The sequence below is a fragment of the Acipenser ruthenus genome, chromosome 8 (assembly GCF_902713425.1).
Source record: "Acipenser ruthenus chromosome 8, fAciRut3.2 maternal haplotype, whole genome shotgun sequence".
Taxonomy (NCBI): domain Eukaryota; kingdom Metazoa; phylum Chordata; class Actinopteri; order Acipenseriformes; family Acipenseridae; genus Acipenser; species Acipenser ruthenus.
In genome coordinates, this window is record NC_081196.1 from 41,065,316 (window position 1) to 41,084,246 (window position 18,931).

The 18,931-nt window shown below is 35.9% G+C and overlaps 1 long non-coding RNA gene across 1 annotated transcript; it reads left to right on the forward strand.

Moving 5' to 3' along the window:
• Positions 1–1,277: 1,277 nt before the first annotated feature.
• On the forward strand, positions 1,278–2,424 carry LOC117407458 (uncharacterized). Its single transcript, XR_004545062.2, has 2 exons — positions 1,278–1,752; positions 1,982–2,424. It is a non-coding gene; the product is annotated as an uncharacterized LOC117407458 (long non-coding RNA).
• The last annotated feature ends 16,507 nt before the right edge of the window (positions 2,425–18,931 follow it).

The following is an 18,931-nucleotide window of genomic DNA, read 5'->3' on the forward strand; positions in this document are numbered from 1 at the left end:
CCTTCTCGTATGGATTGGCTCTCTTCCCCTTAGACTTAAGATCTTCAAGTCATCACTGTGACCAGGAGCTTAGTGCACTTTTACATAGAAAAAAAATATCCTGAGTATTGAGTAACAGACTTATTACTTTTGTATTATACATACGCAGAAAAAAAAATTGCAACACTTACCTGTGTGATCTGATTACTCAAACACCCCTTGAACACTCTATGTTTAATGGACACAATTCTAATTGATCCAATCAAAAAACTGCTTTTTCATTAAACATTAAACAAATCAGTATGACTAATATTACAGTACATGATTAGACATACTGTATGAGTGATGGTAATTGTGGCAGGTTATCTTTTTAATTAATGAATAATTACAAAAAAAAAAAAAATGTATAAGCACATTTGATTGTCTCTTGTGGTGTAATATTTAAATTAACTTTTTATAGGGTTAGTTATCTAGAGACCCTATTGCTAGTTTCTGCAATAGTATTATTATTATTATTTATTTATTAGCAGATGCCCTTATCCAGGGCGACTTATAATAAAGAATAATGTGATGGTGAAATCAATGTACTGTACTGTAGCTTAACTTGAAAGTTGAAACTTGAATTTACTTTTCTAGAACTATAAGTCTAACTTTTGAGTTGTGTTGTAAAGTATATTAACTGACAACTGCATGCTATTAAATGCATTTACCAACCACCCTTTTTACTTAAAAAACTGTAACAGGTAAAATGCTTTATATACAGTTTTTTCAGATACATGGAAAGTGTTTGCAGTTACCCTTATATACACCATACCCCTTACTAAGAACACAGTTTTATCTTGTACCGTGTATATAAAAAATGGTCTCAGGTTAAATATCTACAGATAATGACTGCTGCCAATTATATGAATGCAGCCGATGACGAGGTACTGAAACAAGGTTTGTAAGCCGCATGTGTTGGGCTTTACCAACGATGGGAGTGGGAGTAAAAACAACCAAGCAATGTTTAGATTTTAAAGTTGTTAGTGCAAGATTAGGGTAGGAACCAAAAAATATATTTCTAACACCAGATTGTATGACAAAATGTGTAGCTTTTGTTGTGGCTGGCAAGTAGGGGTTGCATGAGTGAGGATATCCTGCCTGACTGAGCCTCTGTGTGTAAATGTGGTACAAGTATTACATTGGGGAGGTTTTTAAAGAGGCAAGGCCTGATTATTGTGTTTAAAAAACTGTAATTTGAATTTTCTGTATAAAAAGCATAAATAACTTATATCTATTATTATTATTATTTATTTATTTCTTAGCAGGCACCCTTATCCAGGGCAACTTACAATTGTTACAAGGTATCACATTATTTTTACATACAATTACCCATTTATACAGTTGGGTTTTTACTGGAGCAATCTAGGTAAACTACCTTGCTCAAGGGTGTAGGTGTACACCCTGATTGACTAATCATCAGTGTGTTTCAAATAGTTGCTTTGAAGAAACAACCATATGTGTAGGAGAAAGGGGAAGGGAGGAGCAATAAAGAGGACATTTATAACTGAGGAAGTGGTGACTCTGTCAAAACTAGATGTCACATGTTGATTCGGTTTCAGAATTGAGTATCCGGGGTGCTGAGAAATCTTTACTGTTCTTTCTTGCATTGTTTCGGCGGGTAACTTGCAAATATGTCTGACAAACCAAACTTGGAAGAGGTCACAAGCTTCGATGTAAGCAAGCTCAAGAAGACAGAGACTGCGGTGAAAAACCCTCTGCCGACAAAAGAAAGTATGTTTTAAAAAAATATATTACTATTGTTAATATTTGCAATGGAATTTATTTGTTCACTAGAAAAAATCTGCTTTTAGCATTTGCTGTCTATTTATGATATATTTTGTAAGGTTTTCTTATTGTTTTGTTTTCTTAATTTATTTTAAATAAATACATTCCTTTAAGTCAGATATGCAGCTGTGGATTTATGCTCTTTGCAAAATTATATTTTGATATTCTTTTACAGCCATTGAACAAGAAAAGAAAGCGGCTTCATAATGGAAACCTACCTTCCAATGAGAACAGTGCACTCCACAAGAATTGTTTTTAGCCATATAAGTTCAAGAACAGAAAACTAAGTTGCATTATGAGTGGAGGAAGACAGATGACTGCACTACTGTACACCCCTTTTACAACAAGAAGTCAAGAAGACTACACAGTCTGTACTGAGGACCTGCTTTCTTTGGTCCTGTTGCTGGCACGAAAGACTGTGCATGTCCATGAGGGGAAAACCAAGGGTGTGACAACAGAGTATACAACCAGGGATCCTGTGATCTGTAAAATGCTTTGAATCAAGTGTCTTTTTTTTAATGATTATTTTGTTTTTCTTTTTGTTTTTGCTTCTTTGTTCAAATGAATTGAATTCGTGGAGTGCACAACATTTTGTGGAAAATAAAATGTTTAAATTTATCTTTTTTTTGTTGCTTTTTTTGATGGAGAATTCCTGGATTTAGAATGTTACAAAAAGATGTAATTTATAGGGTGGTCATGAGATGGGATCACAATAATATATATAATTAAGTAAAGACAGGAGAACTTAAATTACTACATTTGTATAGCAACTTCCCTAAAGTGTATTAGCCTAGTGACATGCCATGTTTGCATTGTGTCAGAAGAATTCAGAAACAAATGGCTTATAGCATTTGACACATACAGTAAATGCAGACAACAGGAAACAACTATATGAAAAAAGTAGTATTCTTTCCCTTATTTCCCAGAACAGATTAGTTGGAATTATATTATCTACTCCAGAGGTATGCACAGTATAGAATATGTCAGCCAAGGTTTATAAACTAAACTGATTGCTGGTAAAAAAAACAATTAGAATAATTAAAAGAAAACTGTGCATGTACATACAGGGGCCCTCATAATTGTATAGTAAGTGCACAGTATGTGAAAGGGTTCAAATATTTGCACAAAATCGAGTTAATCAGATTAGAGCCAAATGCAATACAAAATGTCAAGAGGAGACTAGGAGTGTATGTTAAAGGTTTGGTGGAAATTGGTACAAAATCAAGGCAGTTGTGATTTTCACCCTGTAGACAGACAAAGTGACACAACCAGCGCATAAGTGTCAATCTGATTATTTTTTCCTGATTTTACAAGTATTATGCTTATGATGAAGTACTTAACAGACTAGGTACCTACAGCATGGGCCATAATATACTGCAAGTGATTAAGGGAAAAGAAAGTAAACCTGGCTGTATTGTATTATATATATATATATATATATATATATATATATATATATATATATATATATATATATATATACTGGTGCAAACCAGACAGGGTATCACAAAGCATGAACCATCTAATAGGAATGCAAAATCCTTTCTAGTTCCATTAGACCATGTTCACTATTCTTGATGACTGCCAGCACATTACTTCAGCACTAGAAAATGCAGCTGAGACTTGCAGCGATGCATTTTTGAGATTGGAGGTTTACAAGTTGACAACCTCATATTTCAGCAATTAATTACTTTTGGAAAATGCTTCATCAGTAACATGTATAAGTTATATTACCCAATAGTTTATAAACTAAGGGCCTCCCCATGGAGCAGCATGACAAGTAGAGCAATCATTAGTCTCTGTCTGACTCATAGAAAACAGAATAAAAATTAAGATATACTGTATGCTACTAGTAGTCGTAGTAGTATTATTGCGTTATTTGAATTAATGTCAAAGTGTAACAGGATTGCGGCAGGAAAGCGACTCGGAGGCAAAGAAGATGCAGTTTAAGCACCAACGCGTTTTATAAACAAAAATAACACCAAACAAAACGGCACAATGGCCAAAATAAAGGTTTAACAAACACAAAAACATTTTCAGGCTGGGCATTCACCTTCACTGAACAAAAATAAAATACAAACACAGCAACAACACCAATTCACAATTCACAATTCACAATTCACAATTCACAATTCACAATTCACAATTCACAACACTCACTAACTCCTCTCTCAAAATGGAGCCTGGGCTCTCTTTTTATACAAAGTGGCTGCTCCCAATTAGCACCAATTATTCCATTAAGGAGCAGCCACATTCTCACATGTTTTTGGCAGGGACAGGAATTAACCCCATTCCTGCCAAACCACCACCAAAACACAAACAAAACACCACAATATTTATAGCATACTACATACTATTACAGTATTTTAACAGTGATATAACATTTTGAGTGTTTTTTCTCATAATACATCCAAAGACATTGTTAGTCTCCATAAAGAAAATGTTAATCATATCAAAGGATAAAGACAGTGAAATATGAATAGTGTCCCATAATTATTCATTCCATTGCCCTATTTTTACTTAACATCTCACAGGTGGGTGTGATTGAGAAGCTGGTAATCTATAAATGTATTCAGAGATATTAAGTACTTTGTACCTGTAGTGGGTGGGGATGGTTATATAAACAAGGGTTTTGGCTATTCAGAAGGACCTCTTGACATCATGGGCCTGTCCTTGATTGATTATGTTTTCTCCAGCGTCTGTTGAAAGCTGTTAGCTCGTCAAGGTTGGCAAGAATCAAAGACACAGCTTAAAGCTCAGGTAGCACAACACAACTTAAATACATTGTTTCATTTGTCCTTCCCCTCCTAACATCTAGGATTAAAAGCACAAACTGGAACACAAATGACATGCAATACCCTGTGAGAATGAGAAAACTTTACAAAAGCTATGGCATGATTCACTGTTCATGGTCATAATCAGTCCAAAGGGAGAAATATCAGTAAAGAGATGATGTCATCAGCAGTTTTGTTTTCAGAGCTACAGATTAACAGACTGCTTCATTGCCATTTTTTTATTTCATTGCAGGTATTCATCACTGCTGGACACTTTTTCTTTATGACAGACTGACTTCCACGGTTAAAACACACAGATAATTAGCTTTTTACTTGAGTAACTACAATAAACCAGAGACCAGGGCACGATCGGTGTAATTCACAGAAAGGTATCAGAATTCCTTATCTCAAAGTCACCAGGTGTTTTTATAGTTTATTTGCAGAATCTGAGTCTGAGTATTTTTAACAGAGGGTGTGTGAATTAGAGGACAGTGGCACTGGCTCCGTGTCAAGCACAGTGAGGCCAAATAATACAAGCTTCCCCAAGGAAACTGTCAGTGCTATTCAGTCTACATCTGAACAACCTGCAGTTCATTCCTGGGCCTCTCTCCTGCAGACTGACAACTGTGCCTAATTATGTGATGGGAACTACTCACTGAGGGCTCAGTGGCAGAAACCACACTGTGTTGCCACTGCACCATACAATAGATCTGTGATGTTTTATAGTTTTTCCATTCCCTTTAAAAAACAACCTAGTTACTAAATAAAATGACCACAGTGTCATATTAGTTTCTGGTGCAGAAATGATACTTCTGTCATTCAGGGTTCAGAGGTTATCATGTGAAGCAGGGTTGGTTCTACCACAAAGCAATATTTTTTGAGAAATGAATCTCAAGCACATTTCAAAAACAAAACAAACAAACAAAAAAAAGACCAAAAACAAAAACATAAAACCAGTACACAACATGTATTCATATGTTTATTTACTAAATAAGTGGCTGAATAAATCAGAGATGATATGTTGTTTAGGTGCTGTTGGGACTTTGAAGTGGTACTGAGTGAAATGCTAACAAATAAATTGTGAAATGTACTTGAATGAATACCTAAAGTGACACAACCAAATTCTAATGGTAAAATCCCCCTGCCACGCACACACACACACACACACACACAGAAAATTATATAGTGCTGCCATTAATCTCCCAGCAGCTGGCCACCAAACAGGTTTTCATCCTGTACCCTGTTTCTGTGAAATCACTACTGCTATCTTTTGCAGCACTCAAAGCCTCCACCAGCTCCTTGGAATTTCAACATACTCTGTTGATTGTAATGCAAAACTGCCCCAGTTCAAGTCTGCAGCCCTGTCCACTGAAGCATTGTCAGAAACAGCTCAATCCACCCACTGTACATGAGATACTGCCAGCCCCAGTTGTCTTGAGTGATTATTCAGGATTTTATGTCGCAACTGGGGCCCCCACCAGACATTACTGAGAGAAGGAGGTGGCGTGTACATGAAAGAGGCTCCAATCATTTTCTGCCCGTTAGTTCTAATTAAGTCACCAGCAGGCCCCAACAGTAGTCTTCCCACAGGGGTGAAGATTTCAGAAAACAAACACAAAATAATTGTTAATTCAGCAGTTTCAGATGATTGCACAGAAAATCAGCAGCATTGGCTACCTGGTCACACTAAAATAGAACTAAAACTAGTGCTTTTTTCAGGGGGAATACAACAATATTCAATATATTTATATTGAAGCGGGCAGTGGTAGGTACACTTCCACACTTGTTCTTTCCAAAACAACTCAGGGCTGGAAAGCTGTAATACTTATTAACTGTAGAGCATGTACAGTACAGCATGTGCCTAGTCGCTCACTCTAGTCTTCTGCATACTTCTTTTTCACAGTCATCAACAATGCTTCTTTGTGGCTCTCCTGGCACAGTCTGCTTCCTCTGCAACCCCTTGTCCTTTCATTTAGGCCATGTACTATTGTGAGCCATCTAATGTCAGACATCCAGTTCAGATTTGCCTGTGCAACGTAAATGACCCGATAACAGTCAAATGTCCTAATGTCAGCATTTAGCCAAAACTGTTCGACAACATTTGAATGCAAAAATCATCAAGGATATACAGAGTTCAGATCTCAGAAAGGTGTGTACAGCATGAGTCATTCTTGAAATAATAGCATTGATGGGAACTGGGAAGCAAAATATCCTTACATCTTTTTATTAGTAAGTTTATTTCTCAAAGTTTAGAAGTGTCATCCTTTATGGCATAACTAGTTACAAGTTCAGCCCTCTATTTCTTTTCTATTGTTTTTCTAAATGTTGCGATAAGGGAGCATTGCCTTATACAGACTGCCAGTCGTTGAAGGATTTATTTTCCTCCATTTATGACTGAAAGATACCATTGTCATTTATTAAGAACAGTGTTTATTTATTTTTTAACATACATCAATGCATGCAATTTGTATGTTTCACACGTGTACAAGGTAAGGTAAAGGGTAATACACACTGCCATGCATGTTCAATTATGCAATGCTATTCATTTTATTTTAATCCATGATCTTTTCCATTATTGTTTGGAGTAAGCTGATCAATCAGTACCATGGTCTTTGCAAAGTGAAAAGCTCAGGAGCCGTGGGAGTTGAGAGAGATGCTAATGACATGCAGACTGTGTGTTGATTGAGATGAATTTGGCCTGAAGCGCCGTCGCGCCATCTGCCAATGTCATGAAGGCAACACTGCCTTTGGCATAGAATGCAGCTTTTCCACTAGCTGCAGATTGTGGCTTTGTAGAAGACCAGTAAAAGGAAGCATTATTGCATAAGAATCTACTGCTGTAACTCTGGATGTAATGTGATGCACAATAATGTAATTCTACAAGGTTTTCTAGTGTCATCATTTAAAGATGTTTCCCATTTATTCTTTTAATCTTGCATGTGTACAAAATAGGAAGGTTCTGCAGACATGCAATAATGGGAGACTGGGCACTCCCCAAGTGTGTCTTAATCACTGTACAAAAGAGCCTGTCTCATTTTAACATAATGTAGGTGATCTGCAGCTGGTCATTTGCGAATCAGAGTCACTGCATCAACAAACAGGGTGGAGATTGATTACAGACTGGTGACCATGCTCTCCATAGCCAAGTGTCTTATTTACTGTATAAAAGAGACAGGCTTGTATGCACAAGTGTTACAATGCTTTTAAATCTCCCCTTGCTTGCTGGGATCTAAATCCGTAATGACACTGCGCCAGACAACACTGCCCTGCTACATAAAGCACTATAAATCCCAGTAAAGTAATCATCCAAATGTAAAATACCGGTATATATAAGCCAAATATAGACAGAATAAAAGTATATTGAAACATTATTTAAGTATCTTTTTTTATTTATATGTAGGCTACTGTACATCTTTTTAAATACATTTCAATGGATCATATGGCTAACCCACAACAAAATAAATCATTCAATTGAAACATCCTGTTTACTTCAAATGGTACAAAGATTTTTCCCATAACTAAAGGTAATTTCCAAAAAAACCACTTGTCTTACACACCTAGCTTAAATGAATTTTTAATAGGTAGAATGCAGTAACCTATTAGCAAATGTGCATCATATGCCAAAACCTGTAGGGAGTCAGTCATTTCCTCAGAAGTCAAAACTTGCAGGCACTTGCAGAAATGTGACAAAACTCTTTCATCCACAGTTGATGGATTGCTTTGCAGTACCTTGTGTAAATTGCAACATTCTGTTTCAGAGATTTTTGTACTGAAAAAAACCCAAAAAACAGAGAGTTTTAATGATGGAAACTGAAGGATGACAAAAACCATGAGGTAGCACTGGTCACAATGAAAAGAGTACTTATACACTGGTATGATCCGCTACTGCAGTGAAAGGGTATCAACTGGATCAGTAACTGCTGGCTATAGTTACACAAAAACTATATATTTATTCATGATTCAGCCTTGAACTATTAACATGGCCCATTTGGCCATCATTTACCATGTTTACTATTGCCAGGGCATGTTTGGTATATGGCACCACTGCCAAACCTTGTTCAACCTTTTAACAAACTTGCCTTGCTTTATAGAACATGGTTGCACACCATAACCAGTCAGCAATGATATCATGGTTTTACCAAATATCTTAATAGATTCCCTCCATTTTCCAAAATATGTTTTAAAAGTTGCTGTAAAGAACTGTATTCATGCAGAACTCTCCAAGGAAATGGATGCACTGTCATTCAGGTAATGGGGAGTTTATTCCCATATTACATATGGTTATAAAAGGATAGGCATTGCAAAATACATACATACTATATTATAGCAGGAGATGTGTTTCTGAGTGTTTAAACTAGCCCTGAAAGTTCTACCATACATCCAGTATCTCAGAACTAAATAACTGTCAAACCTGTCTCATTTGATGCCAGGCAAATTCAAAACAAGTTATTTTCTGTTTGCATTTTCATTGCCGAGGCAATCTGTTCTGTAATTATGAGCTGCAGCTGCCAGTCCAAAGCCCTGGTAATTCATGCTACATTTACTTCCATTGTAGTTTTACTGTGGTGTTCAATATTCCTTGTGAGCTTATGGCCATCAACACCTACACACCTCCACCCTGGCCTGCTAATGTAACTCACACAAACTGGCCCGCAAGCCTGGTAAACTGTAAAAAAAAAATACTACTAACCACAAGGAAAACATTCGGAAATTAATGGAATAACTCTCTTAAAGGTGTATGGCACCTTATTTTTTTACCTCACAGGAACACTGTAACTTTAGGGGGGTGTTTTTAAGATCATTAAAACAGGCCTTGTTGCTGCTATTGTTTCAGTAAGTGCAAGATATTTTCATAGAAGATAGCTTGGTGGACAGATTCACAAATAAGAATGCTTGCCCAGGAGAAGTCTACAGCTGATTTGGAAACTTAGTTCGCTCACACTGCCTTCTGTCGATGTAATGACTAATACGGCAAGCTTAAAATCACACAGCCCACTCAACACATCTCAAGGTGTCCAGAAACAAAATACATAAATAATATACACCATTTACACTTATGACAATGCAGGCACAGACATTACGTTATTCATCTTCAAGGTTTGAAACATAGCAGTGGTGCACAGTGAAGGCCATTCTAGCCCAGATATGTGTTACTATCATACCCTTAAATACTTAATTGAACCAATTAATCCTCTAGTCAGATAATAATCCACTGTATATAATCAAGCATCGTGTTTGCATTTTTCATTGCTTCCTGACACTGTCTGGATGGTAAAGAATGGTAAAACCATAGAAAACTACAATAAGTGCATAGTATAAGCAGAGTAAACAGCACTTTTACCATACAGAATAACTTACTTGTGACTATCAACTGCATTTACAGGGAACATAGTTTCTTCCACTTATATGTAGAAAATGGAAGTTGTATGGACTGTTATGAAATAACCACAAGCTTTGTTTGCACAACAACTGTAGTACATTGTGCTGAAAAGCAGAAGTGAGTCGCAGTGTCAGGGGATTCATGAACCCTTTACTTACATGTTGCTTCAAGCTTTTGGCTGTGGGGTTCACTTTTTTTACATCTCATGTTGGCAGAGACTTGTTTTATATATTTTAGCCTTAAGTGTGGTTGGTGCTTTGTGGAGATTTAGGAAACTGCATTCATAATACTTATATTAAAGGTGACTGTCATTTACTAGTAGGTAACTAAATGTTTATTCAACAGCAAACTAAGATTGTATCTTCTGTTTATAATTACTCAAACTGAAAACATCACTTGAATATCAAGATGAGGGAAACTGTGCATAACTTAAACCAAAGTAGTAGTCTGTCGAAACGTATTGTTAATGGGTTCTCAGCCACATGGCTTTCTTTGATGATTCATTCAGCGAACAGACTTTCTGAAAAACACTGCCAAAAAACAACATTGTTCGTACCAGTTACAAGGTCCCAAAAACTGAGTAAAGCTGAAGCTGTTGGTCATGATATTATTCAGTACTGATAAGGCATTTTATTAAGGAATTGTATTATTAAACTGTCCCTATTTAATCTACACGGCTCCATTCGTGCTTGGTTGGTATGTTTTCTCTTGGCTTGAAACAAAACATTATATTATGTGCTTGGACGACACAGTAAGAAACCATTATATGAAGGGGGAGTGGGAGTCATTCATAACTATAGGGCCACTTCCTGGAGCTAAATATTTTAAAGACCACATGTTTTGCTTTCTCAGTAGTACTTTTTGTGTTTATTAATTTTTCTTACAATGTGCCAGTAACAAAATTCATGGCTCTTCAGAACAGGGTGTAACAGACCAAGGGGAAGAAGGGGAAAAGATGTAGTCAAGGAGGGGCCAAAAGACTACAACCCCCAGAATGCCACAGGAGGCAGCCAGGATGGGGTACACCTGGCTCTAATAATAAATGAATGCCACCTGCCTACGATGGAGTTAGGCTTTGTTTTGGGTTTTTTGTTCATTTGTCTTTGATTTCTGTAATTAATAAAACAGCACAGAAGTGCTATTAAAAACTTCAAATTCTTGTGTCTGGGTCTGATTTTAAGGGGCTATGAACCTTAAAATAAGTGAAATCATTCACAAGGGTTACTGAGGGGAAGTTTATTATTTTCTGTTTTTTTGAACATTCGACGAAGAACAATTAATCAGATTGTGGTTCCTATTTTTCACAGCTATTAAATTAGTTACTTTATACAGTTATGAATATTTAAAGCACAATAAACACAACTAGTTGAACTCAACTAATATTGAAAATCATATTGTACTCATAACCTATAAGAGAAACAAATGCCTTGTATTCTAGGCTCTACTGTGTTTTCTCATATATGAAGTTACATGTGCTTTTTTTTTCAACTAACTATATTGAACTAATTGTTAGTTTCAATGTAATTTAAAGAAACTGCAAATATTATCTTAAAACAATAAGTGGACTGAAACTGTAAAGAATTGTTGTTTCTTCATAGGAATCCACGTTTTTATACCGAAGCCCAGCTGGATATTAGCCCACAAACCACCAGCCAATGTCTGAACTAGATTTGCTAACCTGGCCTTTTGACACACAAGGTTGGAGCGTAGATTGGGATGAGTCAAACAGGCTATGTGTTTTCCTTATGAGCTGGACATTGCTTTTTAAGGAATTAGAATTGGGAGGCTTATTACTGAAGGGAATTTTGAGGACATCAGTAGTAATTAATTATCAGAACTTTATCCAACTGCAACCTGAAATCAATTCAGACACCTGAAGGTGCTACTTTCTGTGGCCTTTAAGTAAATGTAAAGATGTATTGATAAAGATGTATTGGTGCATTTGAGAGATACATTCCTGCCTAATTTGCCAGGTAGAAGTTTTTGTATATATGAGACCATATACATTTTTAAGAACAAAATGTTGTTTTGCATCAAGTCTTTTCCATAGGAGTGATTACTTTTGAATAGAAACTGACTAGCTTTGAACAAATACATACATTTTCTGCAGCGCAAACAAAGGGCTTTTGAATGAATTTGATGGTTGGAAAGTTTGGAGAACAAACTGAGACAAGGGTGACTTTCGAAGTCTGCCAGTTGTGTGCATGACAAGGGTTAATGCTGCGCAGAGTGCTGAGGTATTGTTTACAATCCCTTATAATGATGTGCTTTGTTTGTGTTTTATTAACTCGTCCCTTCTCTGCAGGGAAAAATCACTTTTGCTAAGATGATTCTGTGGGGTGATGATGTCAGGCATGTCCAGGGGTGCAAATCATTTTGAAAATTGGTGCTTAACTGTTTTGAAAGTTTAGCCTACTGGTGCTAAATTATCAAACCTGACCCTATAATCATGCCCCCCCTCCCCCGCTCTTCAATTCATCTTTACTGATAAACAGTATTAGACACAATCGGGTCCTCTACATATATATATATATATATATATATATATATATATATATATATATATATATATATATATATATATATATATATATATATATAATCGCTTAAGACCAAAATTGCAATAGTAAGAAACTGAAGACGGTAGACCTGAGTAGCTCAAACGTTGGACATATTAACAAAACAGTAGCTCATGAATTCAGTTGCACTCGATAGTTAGATGGAAAGCTGATTTGGTTTTAAAGAAATAAAATAAAAAAACATGTCTAATGGCTCCAGAATATAATGTTGCTAGTGCTCTGTGAGGAACTCATACAGAACTCATATAGATCATACAGTATGCTTTAATGAATTCTGCTCTCTGTGTTAACTGTGTAGCTTTCTTTCTATCTTGGTACACATACTTACAATTGCTTCTCTTTACCAGAATCCTAGTGGAAAATGACATAATAGTGCAGTCGAGAGTTCATCTGTAAATAAGGTCCAACCACAATCCAAGTATGACAGAGAGATGGACCATTGAAAAGTATTGGATCCCTACATAGTGGCTGTAAAACGTTTTTTTCAATCTGATTGACACCAGCTAAATTCGGAACTAAGTTAGATATAATAAGTCGGTTAGATTTTCTTTGGAACTTGGTTTTTATCACATGAAATGTGAGAGCTCGATGGCACAAGAAATGACAAGGACCCATTTCAGATATCTTATTTGCAATTCTAAATGGATATGATTGATTTGACTATTTCTGGATTCCCTGTGCGTGTCATCTTTTAAATGATTATAACACATATGATTTGAGTAGTTCTTGGCACACTAAACTGTTGCTAAAATTTTCCACTAGATTTCTTGTACTGGGACTGGGCTGTGTTCCAAATACACAGTACAATTTGTTTGTACTTGTAATTTCATTTAAAAGAATATGAACTACAACTGAAAACAAACAAGAGCCATGAAAAACAGGGTGATTCCCTTGGTTTAGAAAGACATTTGGGTTTGTGATTTAAACCACTGGGTAAAAAAACATACTAGTACCTAAAAAAAAAAAAAAAAAAAAATTCTGTATGTTCTTGTTTTGAGCTGTATTTCTCAGTAAACCCTTTTCCAATGAGCATGCTGAGTAACAAGAACACAGGTATGAGACATGGAGTCAATTAGAAATGCATTTTTAGAATGTAGACTCTTTTGGTCCCTGAATCGAAGTGTATTTTTGTGAGGGGGATAAAGAAACTGTAATGTTATAAAACTACCAAGTTCCAAAATCGGAAGTAAACAGCTCAGGATACCTTTTACAGTGCTTCAGCTTGTATCAGTTTTTTGCCAGTTTTTCGAACTTAACAAAAGTGGAGCAAACTGTGCACAGTAGGAGGCATTATAAATCTGGTGCTATATCACCAAGATAATTCAGAATACCTTATTGAACAAATACAACTGTTTTGATCACCGTGAAGCTTACTCGGTATAACTTGAGTATTTGAATATGCAGGGAGATGTCTGTCAGACATGTTGTTTCTTGCGCTCTGGCTTAAGCATCTTTCATCCCAGTGATAACATGCTTTCCCTGTAGAGATAACATCAAGCACAGCAATCTGTGCTGATCTCTGGCCACAGTGCAGCTCATAAAGATCACGTGGTATTACTGCACAGAGGGCTGCTTCATCCTTAATTTTTTTTCAATATATTCTAGTATCTCTAATTCCTCCCTCTTCCATATTGCTACTCCTCGGCTATCTGGGTTCAGATTCTGGACAATCATTTATAAAAGCTTCTTAACTTAAGCCACTCAGTAGAGCATAACATAGACAGGAATGTGCTTGCAAAGTTTCATCCTGCTCAGGAAAATATCTACTGCATTGAAAGCCCATATTCCTGTTGCTACTCAATCAGTACCCAAAGTCAGACATGTCTGTTCACATTTGTAATCTACCTCATTCCTGTCATAGCTGCTTTAATGATTGAGGGGTGTCTACAGAAACCTGATAATATTTTCTGCAACTAAATTGTTGTGTTACAGAGTTTTTCCATCTTTTTTTATTGATGAATCTGAAAATGTGACATACCAGGTTTTTACATGACAATGCCACTACTGGGTCCAAGTCACTCACCTGGTGAAGTTGGTGATCACTTTCCAGATCACATAACCAGTGATCATGTGATCAAGTTCTTGATTGGAGCTGAAAAAGTGTGGTCACGCACCTTGGCCTTAAAACTGTTGGAAGCTAGCATGTCTTGATCTGTGCATTGCTTACATATACAAATTTAATTCTAATGTCCTTTTGTTTTTAAGCCAAGTAGAATGATAATTTCACTGTCTGTCTTCCAGAAAATCTCCCAGCTGTCATATCAATTGCATTGAATCCAGTGATCTTAAAGAGCACACTAATAAGTTGTTCAAAAACCTTTCACATGTATTCTTCATATATTAAATATTTAATGTATTAGTTCAGCCTTATTTTTTCTTCCCATACACATTTAGGTAAGGAAGTATGTAAGTAAGTAAACAAAGGAATGTCACAATTATCTTTCATTCAAGCAGATACAGTAGAGGCTGCTGTCTGGAATTATGATGAGGAATAACCATATAACTTCCAGAGAACCAGACAACAGGCACACAAGTACAGCATCTGCAGCACAGGTATGATTTAAATTGAACCTTAACTATGGCACTCGATCTGGCGTCATGGTTTGATAACGATGACAACAGAGCCAATCCATACAAGTTAGATTGAAGAAGATTTTGCCCAGGAATGTACTGATGGATCTAGATGCTTGGTATGTGTATGAAATATCAAAGTAAACTTTACGTCTTCCAGTTGTTTAGATTCACTTTGTATAATTTATTTATCATATCTCAGTGATTTTTAAAAACTTGGAAAGTTTAAAGCACCTAAACTTAAAACAGATCCTTGCCCACCACAATTGCACAACCATTTCACATTTTTCCCATTTGATTTTGAATTACTGGCTATTACCGTATTTACACACATTTTAAATTACAGATTACAGCTGCTTACAGTTAAACAGAAAACTATTGCTCTCTTTTGAGTTCAAATTGCCTTTAGCTTGTTGCACAAGCTGTTTATTTTATATCCAGGTTAATGGAACAGTAATCATATTAACCTTACAGATTTCTAACTACATGGGTTCCATCACAGTTCTACTGAAACTCTGAAATCATTAACTTCCAGTAATAAACAAAGTCCAAAAACTTTATAAGAAATTATTTGAACATCCACTTCCACTTGGATTTTACCTAGCATTCACCAACAACATCTACCACAAACATATTTGGTTGATATGTATTTTAAATTTTAAAAAAATATAAACATTATTAATGTATAATACAATTGCAATAAATACCATATCAGACATGAACTGTGTTGGGGAGTAACCCACTACATGTAAAACATTACTATAATCTGATTACACTTTTCAGTAAGTTGTAATTGTAATAGTTCATTTTTGTAACTTTTTCTTTTCAAAATAATAACTTATTGTAACTAGTTATAATTTGTTTAACATAATTTGTAACTGAAACAGATTATTTTTTAAAAGTTCCCCAACATTGGATGAATACACATGTGCTGCACTATATACGAAAATGTAACATTTCACTGTCAATCTGTACAGTTTTTCAATTTTGTCACAATACAAGTCCATGCCTTCATGATATAATGATCTCTACATTGGTGCTTTATTTAGACTGTTGATGGGTGGTATTTCCAGATAGTTATAAACCCTAAGGTGGCTCTTTTTTGTGTTGGTCTTTTTCATATCTGTCTTTTAAAGTTCTAGTGTTATAAAAACAAACAACAAGAAAAATAAGTTGTCAATAGTATTTCCTGAGTACAATCTCTGTTTTTGGGAGTATAATTCATTAAAATGTCATGTGTAGAGTGTCACTTATTATACAGAAATGATTTGGTACAGCTTGAGAAATTCAGCTTCTCTTCACGGTCTGCTTGTCCAAAAGGCACTTTTAACAATAAGACACTCTCAATACATGATGCATTTACTTATAAGAAATACAAACTGTAAATTTACAAAAAGCTAACTTTTGTTGTGGCGATAAATCACAAACGAAAGAGATTTTTACATGTAATCTGCCTCCTAGTCTACAAAGGGAGTATAATTAGACTTCCCTTTTCACAGTAACTTGACTTTTGTTTCCAGGAAGTGTTTAAAAACATTGCATAATCCTTCCAGTTTCTTTAGTTTTCATTTGCAGAATTCACATAAACAAAACATTTGTTTGGCTTCGTCTTTAATACTGAAATCATGTGGGTAAACAACAGTCCTAAGAGGACTAACTGGCTTTTCTTCAGCTCCTATTTTTTTTCTTCTCAAAATAATTCATGAAGATGCCACTATTATACTATATATTCAGGTATACCTGTAACTAACAATGTCTTTAATCCTTAATTTATGAAAAATGGACACTGCATTGCAGACTTACTGTAATCAGTTTGGTGATCCCTTATTAAATAAAAAATGCTGAATGGTAACAATCTATTTACAGAAGTCTGAACACATTTTGTTTTTTTTAATGATACTTTTCCCAGACTGTTATATTAAAATTCGACGCACTATCAGATGTGTGCAGGCTGTATGCAGTCTCACATTTTCTAAACTATAGTTTTCAAAACTTGCACCACAAACACCAACAAACCAGTTACAGTAACTGAAACTGGTCAAATGAAAGCTCTTCTAGCATACATTTCTTTATTTTTTCACGTAAAGTACCCTAGTCAGATCTAATTTTGGCACATACAAAGTATATAGGAGGCTGTGTGGTCGAGTGGTTGAAGAAAGGGGCTTGTAACCAGGAGTTCCCCGGTTCAAATCCCACCTAAGCCACTGACTCATTGTGTGACCCTAAGCAAGTCACTTGACCTCCTTGTGCTCCGTCTTTCTGGTGAGACGTAATTGTAAGTGACTTTGCAGCAGATGCATTGTTCACACACCCTAGTCTCTGTAAGTCGCCTTAGATAAAGGCATCTGCTAAATAAACAAAATAATAATAATAATAATTTGTTTAAATGCACTGTCCTATGAATAGCAAATGACTTGCATTGCTAACAATGATTTCAATTGAAAATACTGCATTAGTTCATTATCTCACGATGCTTTATAACTTTTAACACAATAGTAACAATGATCCTATCTCCACACCGTAAGGAGTTATCAGTTAATTTTACGTTTAACCTTAAGGAGAGGTCAAAGGTCACGATCAAGGTAATTTTTTTATAGAGCATATATTGGTTCCTATCTGTGTTCTATAGTAACCATTAACCTATATACACTGTGTAAGGAGTTATAAGCAAGTTTTACATTTGACCAAAGATTTTAAAAGGTTTTTAAAGAAATGCGTCAGGTGGACATAATGCTTTATGCACAAACACCATTTTTTAAAAAGTCAATTCTATTGACACAGGGATGACACTTGTCAACTTTGGAGTTAATCAACTAAATTATGTTCAACTGAAGTGGTTTTAAATTTAAGAACGAAACGTATGTCTGGCTGCCATCTTGAAAGAACACCATTTTGCCATATTTTAATTCCATTGTCTCCAAGATGACGCCTACCAAGTTAGGAGTTATTTGGTTAAACGGTTTGCAAACAGAACCATTTTGATAGTAAAATTTATCAGATCAATTGGTTCACTGGTTCCCAAGAAGAAGATTTTGAAAGGTTTTTCCAAAAAATGTGTTACACCTTGTGCGAACAGGAGCAGTTTAAAGTTTTGGGAAGAAAAACGACAATAATAATAATAAAAAATATTTACAATAACAATAGGGTTCCCAAGCCAGCTTGGAAGCCTAATAATATAAAAAACATATTAATTTTGGGAGTATAACTTTGATACACATATTTTTGTAAACTTGTGTGTTATTCAGGGGCATGAATGAGGGCTCCTCCCCCTACTTCCCTCCTACCAATAACATCTGCTAATCCTCTGTTTAAACCCCAGGCCTTGCGTTTGCTCCCTGTGTTGCGTTTTTTTTTTCCCACTATCCTCCCCTCTTCCTCCACTATGCTTCCTCTTCTATTTGGCTCTCCACCTCTGCAACTGCACCCTCCTCTGCAACGGTCTCCCTCTTGGGGGTAAGTGAAGCTCACTTCCCAGCCTTAGAAGCCCAGCCCTCGCTGGATTTGTCCTCCACGAGGAAGGTTCTCCGCGAGTCAATGGGGACCCCGGCCAAATTTAACTATCACTGTCATCTTTCCATTCCTCCTCTAGATGCCCCTTGGGAGAAGTATCAGTTGCTTCCCAGCCTTGGAGCCCAAACGATTCGGTCACACCTCCATGAGGATCATGTCCAGTGAAATTATATACAGTATATACTCTATATATTTTTGCAAGGGAAGTATACAAGTTGTGAATAATACACGGGATGTGATACAAAGATGCTCAGTGTCTTAGATTCCATGAATTACAACAACAAAATAAATAGTCTGTTAGGGGATTGATG